The sequence below is a fragment of the Pongo pygmaeus genome, chromosome X (assembly GCF_028885625.2).
Source record: "Pongo pygmaeus isolate AG05252 chromosome X, NHGRI_mPonPyg2-v2.0_pri, whole genome shotgun sequence".
NCBI lineage: Eukaryota > Metazoa > Chordata > Mammalia > Primates > Hominidae > Pongo > Pongo pygmaeus.
In genome coordinates this window covers 2,037,012-2,057,145 of record NC_072396.2, presented here as the reverse complement: position 1 = coordinate 2,057,145, position 20,134 = coordinate 2,037,012, and the positions used below count along the sequence as shown (strand labels likewise).

The following is a 20,134-nucleotide window of genomic DNA, read 5'->3' as shown; positions in this document are numbered from 1 at the left end:
ATCAGTGCCTTCCCTCTCCCCCCAGCCTCCTTATCTCCCCTCTCTTCCTGTCTTCCTCACCTCCTCTCACATTGTCTCTTCCTTCCTTCCTCCTTCCCTCCAACCCTCCCTCTTTTCTTCAGCCAACCAATCCTTCCTTCCTTCTTTCCTTCCTTCCTTCCCTCCTTCCCTCCCTTCCCTCCCTTCCTTCTCTCTTCTTCTCTCCCTTCCTTCCCTCCCTTCCCTCCCTTCCTTCTCTCTTCTTCTCTCCCTTCCTTCCCTCCCTTCCCTTCCCTTCCTTCCCTTCCCTTCTTTCCTTTCTTCCTTCTCTCCCTCCCTTCCCTTTCCTTCCTTCCTTCTTTCCCTTTCCTTCCTTCCCTCCCTTTCCTTCCTTCCTTCCCTCCCTTTCCTTCCTTCCTTCTCTCCCTTCCTTCCTTCCCTTTTCTCCCTTCCTTCCTTCCTTCTCTCCCTTCCCTCCCTCTCTGCCTCCCTTTCCTCCCCTCCCTCCTTCCCCTGTCCTTCCCTCCCTCCTTCCCTCCCCTCCCTCCCTCCCTTCTTCCTTCCCTCTGTCCCTCCCTGTCTCCCTCCCTTCCTCCTTCCTTCCTTTCCTCCCTCCCTCTGTCCCTCCCTCCCTTTTCTCCCTCCCTCCCTTCCTCTTTCCTTTTCCTTCCATCCCTTTTCTCTTCCTTCCCTTTCTGCTTTCCTTCCTCCCTCTTTTCCTCCCTCCTAAGAAAACAGTGGCCTCCGAGAAACACAGGAAGGCCCAGATGTGCACCTGTGCCCAGACTTGCCCTTTCCAAGTGCTGTTGGTTGACTACCTGTCCTTGGGCATCATTAAAATGTCGAATTCCTTTTTCTTGCACGTTTTGGGTTGAAAGGGGTTCATTTTCAGTCCTCATAACTAAGCATTTGCATCGTGATGTTCATTTAAGTGGGACACGTTTACACCTTTTTCCCATTCGGAGTAATTCTAGTCCTTGAGGATTTCTTAGAGACATTTCCCTAACCCCGACTTAGTTCTCAGCCGGGCCTGTGTGGCACTCCTTCCGCACAGTGGTGGGATTTTTTGGTTCGGTTTTGTTTTCACGCTTGGATCTGGCTGTACAGCCCTAACTCTGAGCTGGTTGTTTTTTTTTTTCCCCCTTTGCAGAATTGCCTGCTTCGAACTGTTTTCCTAGCAGGCCTCTGGAGGGTGAGGAAAACAGCTTGGGGAAAGTGAGAACAAGGTTTCGGATGTTTTAGTAAAGGGGCAGCTGGTGGGAAGGAGCCGGTTGGGCTGTTCTTGGGGCGCAGAAATCTCGGTGGTGACGTTGATTTGCTCATGAGTGCAGAGGAGGCCCAGAGACCGGATTCCTGGCGCAGTCAGCTCCTGCTTTTGTTCCGACGATCTTCCTGCGCCTTGTCCGAGTCTCAGATGTGCTTGGGCAGCACTTCTACTGTTTTCCCCACTGTGATCTCAGGCCCGCCGCCCCGACCTTTCTCAGTGATTCCTGCTCCGTCAAATCGTGGGGCTCACCTGAGAGTTTTATAAAATGAACTCGCCATGCCCCTTCCTGGTGAACAGAGGATGCAAACTCTCACAGGACCGTCTGCAGCAAAACAGCAGTGTTTTGCTCATTTCTTCAGACGACGAAAACAGCAGGGTTTGGCTCATTTCTTCCAGATTTTCTCAAACTGCATGGATTCCTTTCTGAGCAACTTCTGGGAAGCTTTCAGGTTTCAGGGCTTTGCAGCCGGGCTCCGTCCTAGCTGCGGCTGCCTGTCCTTTTGTGTTGCAATCAGATGCGGAGGTCCTTGGCATGAGTACCGCGATGGTGTCAACTTTAAGGGGTCAGAGAGGAAATATTTTTGGCTCTGCGGCCCATGCATTCTCTGTCTCTCAACAACTTAGTTATGCCGTTGTGTCTAAAAGCATCCATTGCTGGGTGCGGTGGCTCACATCTGTAATCCCAGCACTTTGGGAGGCCGAGGTGGGTGGATCGCCTGAGGTCAGGAGTTCAAGACCAGCCTGGCCAACATGGTGAAACCCCATCTCTACTAAAAATACAAACATTAGCTGGGCATGGTAGTGGGCACCTGTAATCCCAGGTACTGAGGCTGAGGCAGGAGAATTGCGTGAACCAGGGAGGCGGAGGTTGCAGTGAGCTGAGATCGTGCCAGTGCACTCCATCCTGGGCGACAAGAGCAAGACTCCGTGTATTCCACTCCCACTTCATGGGCACTAAATTTTATATAAATGTTGTGTCAAGAAATATTATTGCTCTGTTGACTTCTTTTTTTGCCCCAACCATTAAGGAATTCAGAAAAAAAATTTATGAATGTAAACACTGTTCTTGGAAAGTGAGCCTTCCAAAAATAACGGCTGGAGTTTGTTGAAACTACTTTACTTTTTTTGCCACTTTTTTCCTTTTTCTCTCGAGGCACTAATTGGAATCCACTTATTCGTTCTGGTTTGAGAAACAGTTCAGATCGAACACTCTGGGCTCTGTGTTTCCTTAGGTAACACGTGTGAGGTTTTTGTCACTGGAATTCAGTAATCTGTGTAAATATTCTCACAAAAGAGCAGGGGGGCATTTGTGTCTTCTCAGAATTGCTTATTAAAACAGCTGCATGGCCAGGCGCAGTGGCTCTCATGCCTGTGATCCCAGCAATTTGGGAGGCCGAGGCAGGCAGATCACTTGAGCCCAGGAGTTTGAGACCAGCCTGGGCAACATGGCCAAACCTCATCTCTACTGAAAATACAAAAAATTAGCCAGGCATGGAGGCACATGTCTGTAGTCCCAGCTACTCAGGAGGCGAAGGTGGGAGGATCACTTGAGCTTGGGAGTTGGAGGCTGCAGTGAGCTGTGACCGTACCACTGCACTCCAGCCTGGAAAATAAAGCAAGAGATGCTGCCTCTAAAAATAATAATAATAATAATAATTAGCCAAACATGGTGGCATGCATGTGTGATCACAGCTACTTGGGAGACTGAGGTGGGAGGATCGCTGGACCCCAGAAAGTCAAGGCTGCAATGAGCTGAGATTGCATCACTCTAGTGCAGCCTGGGCAACAGAGTGAGACCCTGTCTCTAAATAAATAAATAAATGAGTTCACGATTAAGCAGAAGTTGTGCTTGTTCTGCCAGGATTTCAATTGGGTTCTTTGTGCCCTAATTTATGTGATCTCATAGGTTGTGCATTATCTTAGAGGGCTTGCATTAAAGAAAGAGGGTCGCCTTTGTTTTCCCTGTTTTGTTAGCAATGCTGAGGTGGCTTTTGGCTGACGGGTGGACCCGTGAGTGCAGATGTTTTGATGCAGAAGGAGTGATTGCCTTTTCACACTCAGGCTCCAACTGGCTTTTAGCTTCTTACCCTGGGGTGTTCGAGGTCACTGGACTCCTATTTTTTTTGTGTTTAACTGGAAAGGCAGTTACTCTGAGAACGTATCAAATAGGCAGTTACTGCAGGATTTCTAGAATTTAAATTGCTTCCAAAACTGGATCCGCAAGGTAAGAATTATGTTTAGGTTTTAAAAGGTGTTGGTTTGCTTCTTACATGTTTAAGTTCTTGGGGGAAAGAAATCCAAAGAATAATAAAGTTTCATGATTCAAAAATGATATGAGGCCGGGCACAATGGCTCACACCTGTCATCCCAGCACTTTGGGAGGCTGAGGCAGGAGGATGATTTTTGAGCCTGAGTTTGAGATCAGCCTGGGCAACAGCGAGATCCTGTGCCTACAAAAATAAAATAAAAATAGGCTGGGTGTGGTGGCTCATACTTGTAATACCCGCACTTTGGGAGGCTAAGTCAGTAGGATCACTTGAACTCAGGGGTTTGAGACCACTCTGGTCAACATACTGAGACCTTGTCTCTAGTAACAATAAAAAAAATTAGCTGGACATAAGGTGTGCATTTGGAGTCCCAGTTACATAGGAGGCTGAGGTGGGAGGATCACTTGAGCCAGGGAGTTGGAGGCTGCAGTGAAATGTGATCGCACCACTGCACTCCAGCCTGTGCAACAAGGAGAGAGATGCTGTCTCAAAAAAAAAAAAAAAAAAATGCCAGACGTGGTGGCACACGTGTGTGGTCACAGCTACTTGCGAGGCTGAGGCAGAAGGATGACTTGAGCCCAAGGAGGCTGAGGCTGCCATTAGCTACAATCATGCCACTGCACTCCAGGCTGGGCAATAGTCTGGGCGACTGTCTCAACCAAAATAACTTTAAAAAGATAGGAAATTTCAATATGAAAATCAGTGTCCCCCAGAACGTTCCATTTCTTCCCAGCTGGGCTGTTTTTGGAGTTCCATGGGGAGCCGGCTCAGTGCAGTTTGCATGTACTCAGGAGGATGAGCCCTGCCATGGTGTCTGTTAGCGGACAGCCTGATCTCACCAACCCTCCTGAGCAGGCCTGGCCCTCCGAGTAATAACTGGGAACACTCGCCGCTTTGTGAGAGGACCTTGTCTGCTCATTTGAAGGTCATCTCTTCTGGTCCAGGCTGCAGTGTGGATACCTTTTTTTTTTTTTTTTTTTTTTTAAGACAGAGTTTCACTCCTGTTGTCCAGGCTGGAGTGCAATGGCACGATCTCGGCTCACTGAAACCTCCGCCTCCTGGTTTCAAGCTATTCTCCTGTCTCAGCCTCCTGAGTAGCTGGGATTACAGGCGCCCGCCACCACAGCCAGCTAATTTTTATATTTTTCGTAGAGACGGGATTTCAGCACATTGGTAAAGCTGGTCTCGAACTCCTGACCTCAGGTGATCCACCCACCTCAGCCTCCCAAAGTGCTGGGATGACAGGCATGAGCCACCGCGCCTGGCCCAGTGTGGATACACCTTGAGCACATAACTGGAATCTTTTCCTTGGCAACTTGGAGCCCCTTGGGACATGGTCATATAAACTGTTGAATTAAGAGGAGACACCATTAAATATGTCACAGCTGTCCTCGAAACTGGGACTTGTTTTGCTTTCTGCCTGGAAATGCGAGCTATTTTTATTGAATTATTTTATAGAAAATAATTGTATACATATATATGAGGTACAACGTGATGTTTTCATCCAAGTACACATTGTGCAATGATTAAATCAAGCTAGTTACCATATTATCAACCTAATTAACATATTAATAACCAAGCCAATTAGCATATTAACATTCAAGCTAATTAACATATTAACAAGCTAATTAACATATTCACATAACCCTAACTCTAACCTATATCACCTCACCTACTTTTTTTTGTGGTGAGAATATGTAAAATCTACTTTTAGTCATTTTGAAAGACGCAATGTATTATTATTAACGATAATCACTGTGTGGTGTGGTAGAACTTTGAATTTCTTTTATCTAACTGGAAAAATTTAATTTTAATGTAATTTATATATTTTTTGAGACAGTCTCACCCTAGCACCCAGGCTGGAGTGCAGCGTCATGTTCATAGCTCATGGCAGCCTCCAACTCCTGGCTCAGGTGACCCTCCCACCTCAGCCTCCCAGGTAGCTGGGACTACAGGTGCACACCACCACACCTGGTTAATTTTTAAATTTTTTGTAGATATGGGGTCTTGCTATGTTGCTCAGGCTGGTCTTGAATTCCTGGGCTGAAGCGATCCTCCTGCCTCAGCCTCCCAAGTAGCTGGGACTGCAGGTGCATGCCACCATACCAAGCTAATTTTTTCATTTTTTTTTTTTTTAAAGATGTGGTTTCATTATGTTGCCCAGGCTTGTCTCAAACTCCTGGCCTCCAGTGGTCCTCCTTCCTCAGCCTTCCATAGCATTGTGATTCCAGACATAAGCCACCGCTCCTGGCCTCCAACTGAAATTTTATGTTCTTTGATGAACACTCCAGCATTCTTCCCTGGCAACCAGCATTGCACTCTCTGCGTTTATGCATTCAGCTTTTTTACATTCTACATATGAGATGATACGGTATTTGTCTGTCTCTGCCTGGTTCATTTCACTTCACGTTGTATCTTCCAGTCCCATCCATGTTGCTGCAAATGGTAGGATTTCCTTTTTCATGGCTGCATACTATTCCACTGTGTGTCTATGCCACATTTGCTTGAGGCACTCATCTGTTGATTGACACATGGGTTGATTCTATATCTTGGAAACTGTTAGTAGTGCTGCAGTGCACGGCGGGGCGGGGGGCAGGTATCCCATTGATGGGCTGATTTCCTTTCCTTTGGGTACATACCGAGTGGTGGGATGACTGGATCCTGCACAACATTCTTTCCTTTGATGTTTCGCAGGCCCATTTCTGGACTTTGGGGAACGTCTTCACTGTGTACATGGCGTCCGTCCCTTGGCCACATGCTTAGGGAACATCTTCGGTGTGTACATGGCGATGGTCCCTTAGCCACATTCTTAGAGAATGTCTTCAGTGTGTACACGGTGGCAGTCCCTTTGCTGCATGCTTAGGGAACGTCTACAGTGTGGTTCATTGGCCACATTCTTAGAGAACGTCTTCAGTGTGTACACTGTGGCGGTCCCTTGGCCGTATTCTTAGGGAATGTCTTCAGTGTGTACATGGCGGCACTCCCGTAGCCGCATGCTTAGGGAACGTCTTCATTGTGTTCTTGGTGGCGGTCCCTTAGCCACATGCTTAGGGAACGTCTTCAGTGTGTATACAGTGGGGTCCCTTGGTCATATGCCTAGGGGAACGTCTTCAGTGCCGGCTGCATTCTTAGGGAACGTCTTCAGTGTGTACATGGCGGTGGTCCCTGAGCCACATTCTTAGGGAACGTCTTCAGTGTGTACCCGGCAGCGGTCACTTGGCCTTATTGCTAGGGAACTTCTTCAGTGTGTACATGGCGGTGGTCCCTTAGCCACAAGCTTAGGGAACGTCTTCAGTGTGTACATGGCAGTGGTCGTTTGGACCACATGCTTAGGGAATGTCTTCAGTGTGTACATGGTGGTGGTCCCTTGGCCACATCCCTAGGGAAAGTCTTCAGTGCCGTCCTTTGGCCGCATTCTTTGGGCACGTCTTCAGTGTGTACATGGTGGAGGTCCCTTGGCCACATTCTTAGGGAATGTCTTCAGTGTGTACATGGCGGCGGTCTCTTGGCCACACACTTAGGGAACGTCTTCAGTGTGTACACGGCAGTAGTCCCGTGGCCGCATTCTTAGGGAACCTCTTCAGTTCATTCATACACAGTAGCGGTCCCTTGGCCACATTCTTAGAAAACGGCTTCAGTTCGTACACAGTGGCGGTCCCTTGGCCACATTCTTCTGAGTGTCTGTGTCTGTGTACTTTTCATCCTGTAAACTGCTTTTGTTTCTTCATTGGGAGTCTCTGACTCTTATGTGGTATCCGTTTCCTCTGTCACCGACCATCCCAGGCACAGTGAGAGACGCAGCCAGCCTGCTCCTCTCTGCAAGTGGCCATCTCAGACATTCTCCAGCCACCGTCCTGACTGCATTCATTCCTTCCCCTGCCCGGTCCACATCCTTCTTCTCCTACACCTTTACTACCAAGAAATGGTCTGAATCACAGCACAGGCTTCATTTGCTTTCTGGAACTGCAGCTCTCCAGCCCCACCCAGATCAGAGATTCAGAACCTGAATCTTCGGATTTCTGGAGATGCCCCCATTGCATCAGAGACTTGTAGTGTGTTTCTTTATATTCGTGTAGGCTTGGGAGGATGACAGGAGAGAAAACTTAAAAGGTGGCCTGTGCAGTTCCAGGGCCCAGGGTGGAAGGTGCTTCCATCCCTGGCTGCATTTGTGCACCTTTCATTCGTGGTCCAACTTTTTTTTTTTTTTTTTTTTTTTTTTTTGAGACGGAGTCTTACTGTGTCTCCCAGGCTGGAGTGCAGTGGTGTGATCTCAGCTCACTGCAACCTCCCCGCCTCCTGGGTTCAAGCGATTCTCCTGAGTGGCTGGGAGTACAGGCATGCGCCACCATGCCTGGCTAATTTTATATTTTTAGTAGAGATGAGGTTTCTCCATGTTGGTCAGGCTGGTCTCAAACTCCTGACCTCAGGTGATCCATTCGCCTTAGCCTCCCAAAGTGCTGGGATTACAGGTGTGAGCCACCACGTCCGGCTGCACTTTTTATTCTTGATCCACCTGGTTTGAAACTCACAGATAAATTGTTTCCACCTATGACAAATGAGTCTTCCACCTTCCATGTCATCTGGACTTTGTCCCTGTTATAATATTCCTAACTCTTGTTCTGGTTTTTGGCATCTCGCACATTGTCCCTGTTACAGTCCTGTCTCCTGTTTCTGGTGTTTGGTGTGTCGCATGTTGTCCCTGTTACAGTCATGTCTCTTGTTTCTGGGGTCACCTGTGTGGCGAGCTGACTATGCAGCATTCTGGAGGCTAGTGAGGATGCTGTGGGCACCTTAATCACGGCTGTGAACAAACTGGCTAGAGCTAACTGCCATGAAGCTTTGCAGTGGACGCTAAGTCATTGTACCCATTGTTTGATCAGTGACGGAGACAGATGTGTTATTAGGTCTCGGGGATTTGTGGAAGCCCAGAGCAGGCATGCACCTTCTACATAGAAAGGAATCCTTTTCACACTCAAGTTGGCGTCATGAAGTCCTGCCTTTGGAAATCCCTGATTTCCTAAGACACTACCCTAACATTTTAAAGGGCTTAAAAAAATTCAGTAAAATGTTCCCAGTAGCTGTTACATGTAGTCATGTAGTGTTTTTTGTTTTTTTTTGTTTTTTTTTTTTTTTTGAGATGGACTTTTGCTCTTGTCTCCCAGGCTGGAGTGCAATGGCACGATCTTGGCTCACTGCAACCTCCGTCTCCCGTGTTCAAGGGATTCTCCCACCTCAGCCTGTCACGTAGCTAGGATTATAGGCGTGTGCTACCACGCCCTGTTACTTTTGTATTTTTAGTAGTGACAGGGTTTCAGCATGTTGATCAGGGTAGTCTGGAACTCCTGGACTCAGGTGATCCACCCGCCTTGGCCTCCCAAAGTGATGGGATTATGAATCACTGCGCCCGGCCTACTTTTTTCACTTTTATTTCAGGTTGAGGGAGACGTGTGCAGGTAAATTGCATGTCCTGGAGGCTTAGTGAACAGATTGTTTCATCATCCAGGTAAGAAGTCCAGTACCACCTGATAGGTAGTTTTTCGATCCTCTCATTTCTCCCACCCTCCACCCTCCAGCAGGCCCCTGCATCTGTTCCCTTCTTTGTATCCATGAGTACCCAATGTTTAGCTGCCGCTTATCAGTGAGAACAGGTGGTATTTGGTTTTCTTTTCCTGTGTGAGTTTGCTAAAGATAATGGCCTCCACCTCCATGCATGTTCCTGCAAAGGGCATCATCCCATTTTTTCTTTTTTTCTTTTTCTTTTGAGACTGGGTTACCTTCTTGTTGTCCAGGCTGGGGTGCAGTGGTGTGATCTCGGCTCACCACAACCTCCGGCTCCTGGGTTCAAGTGATTCTCCTGCCTCAGCCTCCCGACTAGTTGAGATTACAGGCGCATACCACCACGCTGGGCTAATTTTGTATTTTTAGTAGAGATGGGGCTTCTCCATGTTGGCCAGTCTGGTCTTGAGCTACCGACCTCAGGTAATCTGCCTGCCTCGGCCTCCCAGAGTGCTGGGATTACAGGCATGAGCCACCATGCCCAACCAATCCCATTCTTTTTCATGGGTCCATAGTATTCCATAGTGTATATGCTCCACACTTTCTTTATCCAGTCTACATGGCGTCCTGTTGAGGAATGGATGTAACAATGTGCATAAAAGCAGTGAATGTTTTCTATTGGAACAGTGTTTGCCTTTCTGGGAAACTGTGGAGTTATTCAAATTGCAATTTCCTGATAGATTTGATTAGCTAAGAGCATTGGGAAATTTTGGGGTGCGTGATGCACTGTTGCAGATCTTTTTTCACAGTGTAGAAATCTCAGCATGAATATGTCTGTTTTCTTTTCTTTTCTTTTCTGTCTCTCTCTTTTTTTTTTTTTTTTTTGCGATGGAGTTTTTCTCTTGTTGCCCAGGCTGTAGTGCAGTGGCTGAATCTCGGCTCATTGCAGCCATCATCTCCTGGGTTCAAGCAGTTCTCCTGCCTCAGCCTCTGGAGTAGCTGGGATTGTAAGTGCCTGCCCCCACACCCCTGATTTTTTTTTTTTTTTTTTTTTTTTTTTGCATTTTTAGTAGAGACGGGGTTTAACCATGTTGGGCAGGCTGGTCTCGAACTCCTGGCCTCAAGTGATCCACCTGCCTCAGCCTCCCAAAGTGCTCGGATGACAGGTGTCAGCCACGGCGCCCGGCTGTCTGTTTTCTTTTCATAAGAGGTGCTGATCTCACAGTGGCTCTGTGCTGTGATGAAATGGCATTGTCAAAGTTTTACTCCTCACAGCCTGATTTTGTATGCTAAACAGGTGGTCTTTCGCGTGATTGAGGAGGGATCGGGGAGTTAAGGGAGCCGTGTATTTAGAAAGAGGTTAGATCCTGTTATGTCTTGGTAATTACTGCAGTTACACCACCGCATTCTTGCCGTGGCTCTCCTAGCTGGGTTCGTGGCTGGTCATGGAGGTGCCCTGAAGAGCCTCATTCTCCCACAGCTGTAGGAACTGTGTGGTACAACCACAATGTCTTAGCTTTTGTATTAGGGAAGGTCTTCAGTTTGTTCCCTTGGCCACATGCTTTGGGAATATCTTCAGTGTGTACACAGTGGCGGTCCCTTAGCCACATTCTTAGGGAATGTCTTCAGTGTGTACACGGCGGCTGTCCCTGGGCCGCATGCTTAGGGAACGTCTTCAGTGCGATCCCTTTGCCATATGCCTAGGGAACGTCTTCGGTGCCATCCCGTGGCTGCATTCTTAGGGAACGTCTTCAATGTGTACATGGCGGCGGTCCCTTGGCCACATTCTTAGGGAACATATTCAGTGTGTACATGGCGGGGGCCCCTTAGCCACATTCTTAGGGAATGTCTTCAGTGTTTACACAGTGGCAGTCTCTTGGTCTATGGTTAGGGAACATCTTCATTGTGCACATGGTGTCAGTCCCTTGCGCCACATACTTAGGGAATTCTTCAATGTGTACATGGGGCCGTCCCTTGGCTGCGTTCTTACGGAACGTCTTCAGTGTGTACATGTCGGCGGTCCCTTAGCCGCATGCTTAGGGAATGTCTTCAGTGCAGGTCCCTTGGCCACATGCCTATAAGGTGGCGGTCTCTTGGCCACATGCCTAGGGAACGTCTTCAGTGCCGTCCCTTGGCTGCATTCTTAGGGAACGTCTTCAGTGTGTACATGACTGCTGTCCCTTAGCCACATGCTTAGGGAATGTCTTCAGTGTGCACACAGCAGCAGTCCCTTGGACGCATTCTTAGGGAACATCTTTAGTGTGTACATGGCGGCGGTCCTTTACCCACATTCTTAGGGAATGTCTTCAGTGTGTATATGGCAGCAGTCCCTTAGCCACACACTTAGGGAACGTCTTCAGTGTGTGCGCATCAGCGGCCCTTGGCCGCATTGCTAGGGAACCTCTTCAGTGTGTACATGGCAGCGATCCATTAGCCCAAGCTTAGGGATCGTCTTCAATGTGCACAGGGCAGTGGTCCCTTGGGCCACATGCTTAGGGAATGTCTTCAGTGTGTACACGGTGGCGGTCCCTTAGCCACATGTCTAGGAAACGTCTGCCATCTCTTGGCTGCATTCTTAGGGAACAACTTCAGGGCATACATGGCGGCGGTCCCTTAGCCACGTACTTAGGGAATATCTTCAGTGTGTACATGGTGGCAGTCCCTTAGCCGCATACTTAGGGAACGTCTTCGGTGTGTACAGGCTGCGGTCCCTTAGCCACATTCTTAGCGAATGTCTTCAGTGTGTACACGGCAGTGGTCCTTTGGCCACATGCTTTCGGAACGTCTTCAGTGCATATAGAGTGGCGGTCCCTTGGCTCCATTCTTAGAAAACGTCTTCATTTCGTACACGGTGGCGATCCCTTGGCCACATTCTTCTGAGTGTCTGTGTCTGTGTCCTTTCCACCCTGTAAGCTGCTTTTTTTTCTTCATTGGGTGTCTCTGACTCTCATGTGCAATCCCTTTCCTCTGTCACCGCCCGTCTCAGGCACAGTGAGAGACGCAGCCAGTCTGCTCCTCTCTGCACGTGGCCATCTCAGACATTCTCCAGCCACCGTCCTGACCGAATTCATTCCTTCTCCTGCCCTGTCCGCATCCTTCTTCCCCTACACGCTTGTTACCAAGAAATGTTCTGAATCACAGCACAGGCTTCATTTGCTTTCTGGAATTGCAGCTCCCAGCCCCACCCAGATCAGAGACTCAGAACCTGAATCTTAGTATTTCTGGAGATGCCCCCATCCCATGAGAGACCTCTAGTGTGTTTCTTTATATTCATTTAGACTTGGGAGGATGACAGGAGAGAAACCTTAGAAGGTGGCCTGTGCAGTTCCAGAGCCCAGGGTGGAAGGGGCTTCCATCCCTCACTGCCTTTGTGCACCTTTCATTCTTGATCCAACTGTTGTTTCTTTTTTTTTTTTTTTTTTGAGACGGAGTCTAGCTGTGTCACCCAGGCCGGAGTGCAGTGGTGTGATCTCAGCTCACTGTAACCTCCGCCTCCCATGTTCAAGCGATTCTCTTGCCACAGCCTTCCTGAGTAGGGAGCTGCTAAAATAAAATACCTTCAGTTGGGTAATTTATAAACTACAGACATTTATCACTCACAGTTCTGAAGGCTGGAGGTTCAAGATCATGGCAGATTCAGTGTCTGGTGGGGCTGCACTCCCTGGTTCATAGACGATGCATTTTCTCTGCCTGCTCACATGGTGGAAAGGGCGAGGGAGCTCTCTGGGGCTCCTTTTATAAGGACACTGGTCCTATTCATGAGGCTTGATCCCCATGATGTCATCACCTCCCAAGTCTCCCACCTCCTGACACCATTGTCTTAGGGGTGAGGATTTCAATGCAGGAATTTGGGGGAAGAACACAATCTTTCAGACTGTAGCAAATACCATTCTTTAAAAAAAATGCAGTAATAGTTAAGCTTTTTTTTTTTTTAATTTGATAAATTTTCCACGAAGGAGGAGGCAAAGAAACCCTCCTTGTTTTGAAGGTTAATATTAGTGCTGTAAAATACACGTGGGACTTGGGCTTATAAAAAATTCCTGGTCATGGCAAAATATAGGTGGTTCACAGTACCTGTGAAAGCCCACCTTTCCTTTTTCTGACATGTAACTTTTGTGGAAATTGCCTGAAAGTTGTTTGTAGTTACCCTTCAGTCCTGTGTCCAACCCAGCATGTCCGATACTATCTAACATTCTTTTTTTTTTTGAGATGGACTTTTGCTCTTGTTGCCCAGGCTGCAGTACAGTGGCACGATCTTGGCTCGTTGCAACCTTCACCTCCCAGGTTCAAGCGATTCTCCCGTCTCAGCCTCCTGAGTAGCTGGGATTACTAAATTTTATATAAATGTTGTGTCAATAAATATTATTGCTCTTTTGCCTTTTTTCCCCTAACCATTGAGAAACTCAGAAAAAAAATTTATGAACGTCAACACTGTTTTTGACAAGTAAACCTTGTTCTTGGCAAGTGGGCCTTCCAAAAATAAGGGCTGGTGTTTTTTGAAACTGCTCTACTGTTTTTTATTTTTCTTACTACTTTTTTCCTTTTTTTTTTGAGGCACTAATTGGAATCCACTTATTCGTCCTGGGTGGAGAAAGAGTTCAGATCTAACACTGGGGGCTCTGTGTTTCCTTAGGTAATACATATGAAGTTTTTGTCACTGTAATTCAGTAATCTGTGTTAATATTATCACAAAAGAGCAGAGCGGCATTTGTGTCTTCTCAGAATTGCTAATCAAAACAGCTGCATGGCCAGCCATGGTGGCTCTCATGCCTGTGATCCCAGCACTTTGGGAGGCCGAGGCCGGTGGATAGCTTGAGCCCAGGAGTTTGAGACCAGCCTGGGTAACATGGCCAATCCCCATCTCTACTAAAAATACAAAAAGTGAGAGTGTGCCTGTAGTCCCAGCTACTCAGGAGGCAGAGGTGGGAGGATCACTTGAGCGTGGGAGTTGGAGGCTGCAGCTGATCGCAGCCTGGGCAACCAAGCGAGAGATGCTGTGTTTAAAAATATAAAAATAAAAATTAGCCAAACATGGTGCCACGCATGTGTGGTCACAGCTACTTGGGTGGCTGAGGTGGGAGGATCACTGGAGCCCACAAAGTCGAGGCTGCAGTGAGCTGAGATTGCACCACTGTTAGTCCAGCCTGGGCAACACAGTGAGAGAGACCCTGTCTCTAAATAAATAAATAAGTTCACGATTAAGCAGAAGTTGTGCTTGTTCTGCCAGGATTTCTGTTGGGTTCTTTGTGCCCTAATTTATGTGAGCTTATAGGTTGTGCGTTATCTTAGAGGGCTTACATTAAAGAAAGAGGGTAGCCTTTCTTTTCCCTGTTTTGGTAGCACTGCTGAGGTGGCTTTTGGCTGACGGGTGGACCCGTGGGTGCAGATATTTTGATGCAGAAGGAGTGATTGCCTTTCACACTCAGGCTCCAACTGGCTTTTATCTTGTGTGTTCTTATCCTGGGGTGTTTGAGGTCACTGGACTCCTATTTTATTTGTGTTTAACTGGAAAGGCAGGAACTCTGAGAACTTATCAAATAGCCAGTTTACTGCAGGCTTTCTAGAATTTAAATCGCTTCCAAAACTTTATCCACAAGCTAGGAATTATGTTTAAGTTTTAAAAGATGTTGGTTTGCTTCTTACATGTTTAACTTCTTGGGGGAAAAACTGCAAAGAATAATAAAGTTTCATGATTCAAAAATGATATGAGGCCGGGCACAATGGCTCACACCTGTCATCCCAGCACTTTGGGAGGCTGAGGCAGGAGGATGATTTTTGAGCCTGAGTTTGAGATCAGCCTGGGCAACAGCGAGATCCTGTGCCTACAAAAATAAAATAAAAATAGGCTGGGTGTGGTGGCTCATACTTGTAATACCTGCACTTTGGGAGGCTAAGTCAGTAGGATCACTTGAACTCAGCGGTTTGAGACCACTCTGGTCAACATACTGAGACCTTGTCTCTAGTAACAATAAAAAAATTAGCTGGACATAAGGTGTGCATTTGGAGTCCCAGTTACATAGGAGGCTGAGGTGGGAGGATCACTTGAGCCAGGGAGTTGGGGGCTGCTGTGAAACGTGATTGCACCACTGCACTCCAGCCTGTGCAACAAGGAGAGAGATGCTGTCTCTAAAAAAAAAAAAAAAAAAAAGCCAGACGTGGTGGCACACGTGTGTGGTCACAGCTACTTGGGAGGCTGAGGCGGAAGGATGGCTTGAGCCCAAGGAGGCTGAGGCTGCCATAAGCTACGATCATCCCACTGCACTCCAGTTTGGGCAATAGCCTGGGCAAGACCCTGTCTCAACCAAAATAAGTTTAAAAAGATAGGAAATTTCAATATGAAAATCAGTGTCCAGTTTGGGCAATAGCCTGGGCAAGACCCTGTCTCAACCAAAATAAGTTTAAAAAGATAGGAAATCTCAATATGAAAATCAGTGTCCTCTAGAACATTCCATTTCTTCCCAACTGGGCTATTTTTGGAGTTCTATGGGGAGCTGTCTCAGCGCACCTTGCATGTACTCAGGAGGATGAGCCCTGCCATGGTGTCTGTTGGGGACAGCCTGACCTTACCAGCCCTTCTGAGCAGGCCTGGCCCTCAGAGTAATAACTAGGAACACTCGCCGCTTTGTGAGAGGACCTCGTCTGCTCATTGGAAGGTCATCTCTTCTGGTCCACGGTGCAGTGTGGATACTTTGTTTGTTTGAGAAGGTTTATTGCTCTTGTTGCCCAGGCTGGAGTGCAATGGCGTGATGTCGGCTCACTGCAACCTCCGCCTCCTGGGTTCAAGCGATTCTTCTGTCTCAACCTCCTGAGTAGCTGGGATTACAGTCGCCTGCCACCACACCCGGCTAATTTTTGTATTTTTAGTAGAGACAGGGTTTCAGCATATTGGCCTTGCTGTTCTTCAACTCCTGACCTCAGGTGATCTACCCGCTTCAGCCTCCCAAAGTGCTGGGATGACAGGCGTGAGCCACTGCGCCCGGCCCAGTGTGGATACACCTTGAGCACATATCCTTTCCTTGGAAACTTGGAACACCTTGTGTCATGGTCGTGTAAACTGTGTTGAATTAAGAGGAGACACCATTAAATATGTCACAGTTGTCCTCGAAACTGGGACTTGTTTTGCTTTCTTCCTGGAAATGCAAGTCATTTTTACAGAAAATTTATTGTTCGTTAACAAAAAATAATTGTATACATATATATGAGGTACGTGATGTTTTAATCCAAGTACACATTGTACAGTGATTAAATCAAGCTAGATACGATATTAACAATCAAGTTAATTAACATATTAATAATCAAACTAATTAACATGTTAACAATCAAGCTAATTAACATATTAACAAGCTAATTAACATACTCACAGAACCTTAACTCTAACCTATATCACCTCACCTACTTTTTTTTGTGGTGAGAATATGTAAAATCTACTTTTAGTCATTTTGAAAGATGCAATGTATTATTATTATTAACTATGATCACTGTGGTGTGATAGACTTTGAATTTCTTTCTTTTATCTAACTGAAAAAATTTAATTTTAATATAATTTATATTTTTTTGAGACAGCCTCACTCTATCACCCAGGGTGGAGTGCAGCATCATGTTCATAGCTCACAGCAGCCTCCAACTCCTGGCTCAGGTGACCCTCCTGAGCCTCCCAGGTAGCTGGGACTACAGGTGCACACCACCACACCCAGTTAATTTTTAAATTTTTCATGTAGATGGGATCTTGCTATGTTGCTCAGGCTGGTCTTGAATTCCTGGGCTGAAGCGATCCTCCTGCCTCAGCCTCCCAAGTAGCTGGGACTACAGGTGCCTGCCACCATACCGAGCTAATTTTTTTTTTTTTAGAGATGGGGTTTCATTACGTTGCCCAGGCTTGTCTCAAACTCCTGGCCTCCAGTGGTCCTCCTTCCTCAGTCTTCCATAGCATTGTGATTCCAGACATGAGCCACCACTCCTGGCCTCCAACTGAAATTTTATGTTCTTTGATGAACACTCCAGCATTCTTCCGTGGCAACCAGCATTGTACTCTCTGCGTTTATGCATTCAGCTTTTTTACATTCTACATATGAGATGATACGGTATTTGTCTGTCTCTGCCTGGTTCATTTCACTTCACGTTGTATCTTCCAGTCCCATCCATGTTGTTGCAAATGGTAGGATTTCCTTTTTCATGGCTGCATACTATTCCACTGTGTGTCTATGCCACATTTGCTTGAGGCACTCATCTGTTGATTGACACATGGGTTGATTCTATATCTTGGAAACTGTGAGTAGTGCTGCAGTGCACAGGAGGTGCAGGTATCCCATTGATTGGCTGATTTCCTTTCCTTTGGGTACACACCTCATGGTGGAATAACTGCATCCTGCCCATCATTCTTTCCTGTGATGTTTCACAGGCCCGTGACTGGACCTTAGGGAACGTCTTTACTGTGTACAAGGTGGCAGTCCCTTGGTCACATGCTTGGGAACATCTTCAGTGTGTACATGGCAGCAGTCCCTTAGCCACATTCTTAGGGAATGTCTTCAGTGTGTACACGGTGGCAGTCCCTTGGCCGCATGCTTAGGGAACGTCTTCAGTGCTGTTTCTTGGCCACATTCTTAGGGAATATCTTCAGTGTGTACAGGGTTTGTGTACAGGGCGGAGGTCCCTTAGCCACAAGCTTAGGGAACGTCTTCAGTGTGCACGCGGCAGCTGTCCCTTGGGCCACATGCTTAGGGAATGTCTGCAGTGTGTACACAGTGGTGGTCCCTTGGCCACATTCTTAGGGAACGTCTTCAGTGCGGTGCCTTGGCCACATGCTTAGGGAATGTCTTCAGTGCCTACAGAGTGTCAGTCCCTTGTCCACATTCTTAGGGAACTTCTTCAGTTTGTACATGGTGTCGGTCCGTTGGCCACATTGTTAGGGAACATTTTTAGTGTGTACATGGCGGCAGTCCCTTAGCTACATTCTTAGGGAATGTCTTTAGTGTGTACATGGTGGCAGTCCCTTGGCCGCACGCTTCCGGAACGTCTTCAGTGCGGTCCCTTTGCCACGTTGTTCGGGAACGTCTTCGGTGTGTACATGGTGGCGGTCCCTTAGCCACAAACTAAGGGAATGTCTTTAGTGAATACACAGCAGCAGTCCCTTGGCTGCATTCTTAGGAACGTCTTCAGTGCAGTCCCTTAACCACATTCTTAGGGGATGTCTTCAGTGTGTACTCGGCGTCGATCCCTTAGCCACATTCTTAGGGAACATCTTCAGTGTGTACATGGCGGCGTCCCTTAGCCACATGCTTAGGGAACGTCCTCAGTGTGCACACGGTGGCAGTCCCTTGGCCACATGCCTAGAGAACGTCTTCAGTGCTGTTACTTTGCTGCATTCTTAGGGAATGTTTTCAGTGTGTACACGGTGGCAGTCCCTTGGCTGCATGCTTAGGGAACGTCTTCAGCGTGGTCCCTTGGCCACATTGTTAGGGAACATCTTCAGTGTGTACATGGCGGCGGTTCCTTAGCCATATGCTTAGGGAACATCTTCAGTGTGTACATGGCGGTGGTCCCTTAGCCACATTCTTAGGGAACGTCTTCATTGTATACAGGGCAGCGGTCCCTTGGCCACATTCTTAGGGAAAGTCTTCAGTGTGCCCACGGCGGCGGTCCCTTGGGGGTGAGGATTTCAACGCAGGAATTTGGGGGAGGAACACAAACTTTCAGAATGTAGCAAATACCATTCTTTAAAAAAATACAGTAATGGTTAAGCTTTTTTTTTTTCTTGATTGATAAATTTTCCAAGAAGGAGGAGGCAAAGAAACCCTCCTTGTTTTGAAGGTGAAGGTTAGTGCTGTGAAATACACATAGGACTTGTGCTTTTATAAAAATCCTGGTCACGGCAAAATATAGGTGGTACGCAGTTCCTGGGAAAGCCCACCTTTCCTTTTTCTGACATGCAGCTTTTTTGGAAATTGCCTAAAAGTTGTTTATAGTTAGCCCTTTTCAGCCCTGTGTCCAACCCAGCGTGTCTGTTACTATCTAATGTTCTTTGTTTTTGAGACGGAGTTTCACTCTTGTTGCCCAGGCTGGAGTGCAGTGGTGCGATCTCAGCTCACTGTAACCTCTACCTCCTGGGTTCAAGCAATTCCCCCACCTCAGCCTCCTGAGTAGCTGGGATTACCGGTGCCCGCCACCACACCCAGCTAATTTTTGTATTTTTAGTAGAGACGGGGTTTCTCCATGTTGGCCAGGCTGGTCTCGAACTCCTGACCTCAGGTGATCTGCCCGCCTCGGCCTCCCAAAGTGCTGGGATTACAAGTGTGAGCTATTCCACCCGGCCTAATTTTTTATTATTTTTAATTTTTAACATTTTTTTTGGAGACTGAGTCTTGCTGTGTCACACAGGCTGGAGTGCAGTGGCATGATCATGGCTCACTGCAGCGTTGACCTCCTGAACTCAAGCCACGCTCCCACCTCAGCCTCATGATAGCTGGGACTGCAGGTGTGTGCCATCATGCCCAGGCAAGTTTTAAAAAAAAATTCTTTATAGAGATGGCGTCTCACTATGTTTCCCAGTTTCGTCTGGAACTCTGGGCCTCAATGGATCTTCCCACCTGGGCCTCCCAGAGTGCTGGGATTACAGGCATGGGGCACTGTGCCCAGTCCCTCATGTGTGTAATTGTTCAACAGCTAGAGAAACCTAAACACATACCCTCAGACGCTGTCCCGTCTGCCGCCCAGGTCTCCTCACCTGCGTGGTTTGCTGTTGCCGCTTGATTTAATGGAGAGCATAATGAATGACCCTTATACGCGGCCTCTAAGAGTCCTGTAAGTGGCTTCCTCATTAAAATTCAAGAGGAATCAAATACCTGTTATTGAATATAGATGTTTAGAGGAGAAAGCCTGTGAGCTGAGAGTCATATCTTAAGAGGTGTGCGCTTGCAGAATCATCACATTTTCAATTTCATGTGTGAATAAATTGTTATATTTGGGATCACCAAGAAGGCAGAAACATGTATCAATGAAATTTGGTAGACGGCTAAAAACAAACAGTAACAGTCTACTGAGGGGCTGTGGAATAAGCACATTTTAGATTTTTAGAGGGATTTTTGTATCTTTAGTAGAGACGGGGTTTCACCATGTTAGCCAGGATGGT

General features: G+C 47.2%; 1 protein-coding gene across 1 annotated transcript in view; it reads left to right on the top strand.

Annotated features, from left to right (window-relative positions):
* Positions 1 to 20,134, top strand: part of DHRSX (dehydrogenase/reductase X-linked) — a 275,434-nt gene that overhangs the window by 14,967 nt on the left and 240,333 nt on the right. The gene's annotated exons all lie outside the window — the stretch shown is intronic.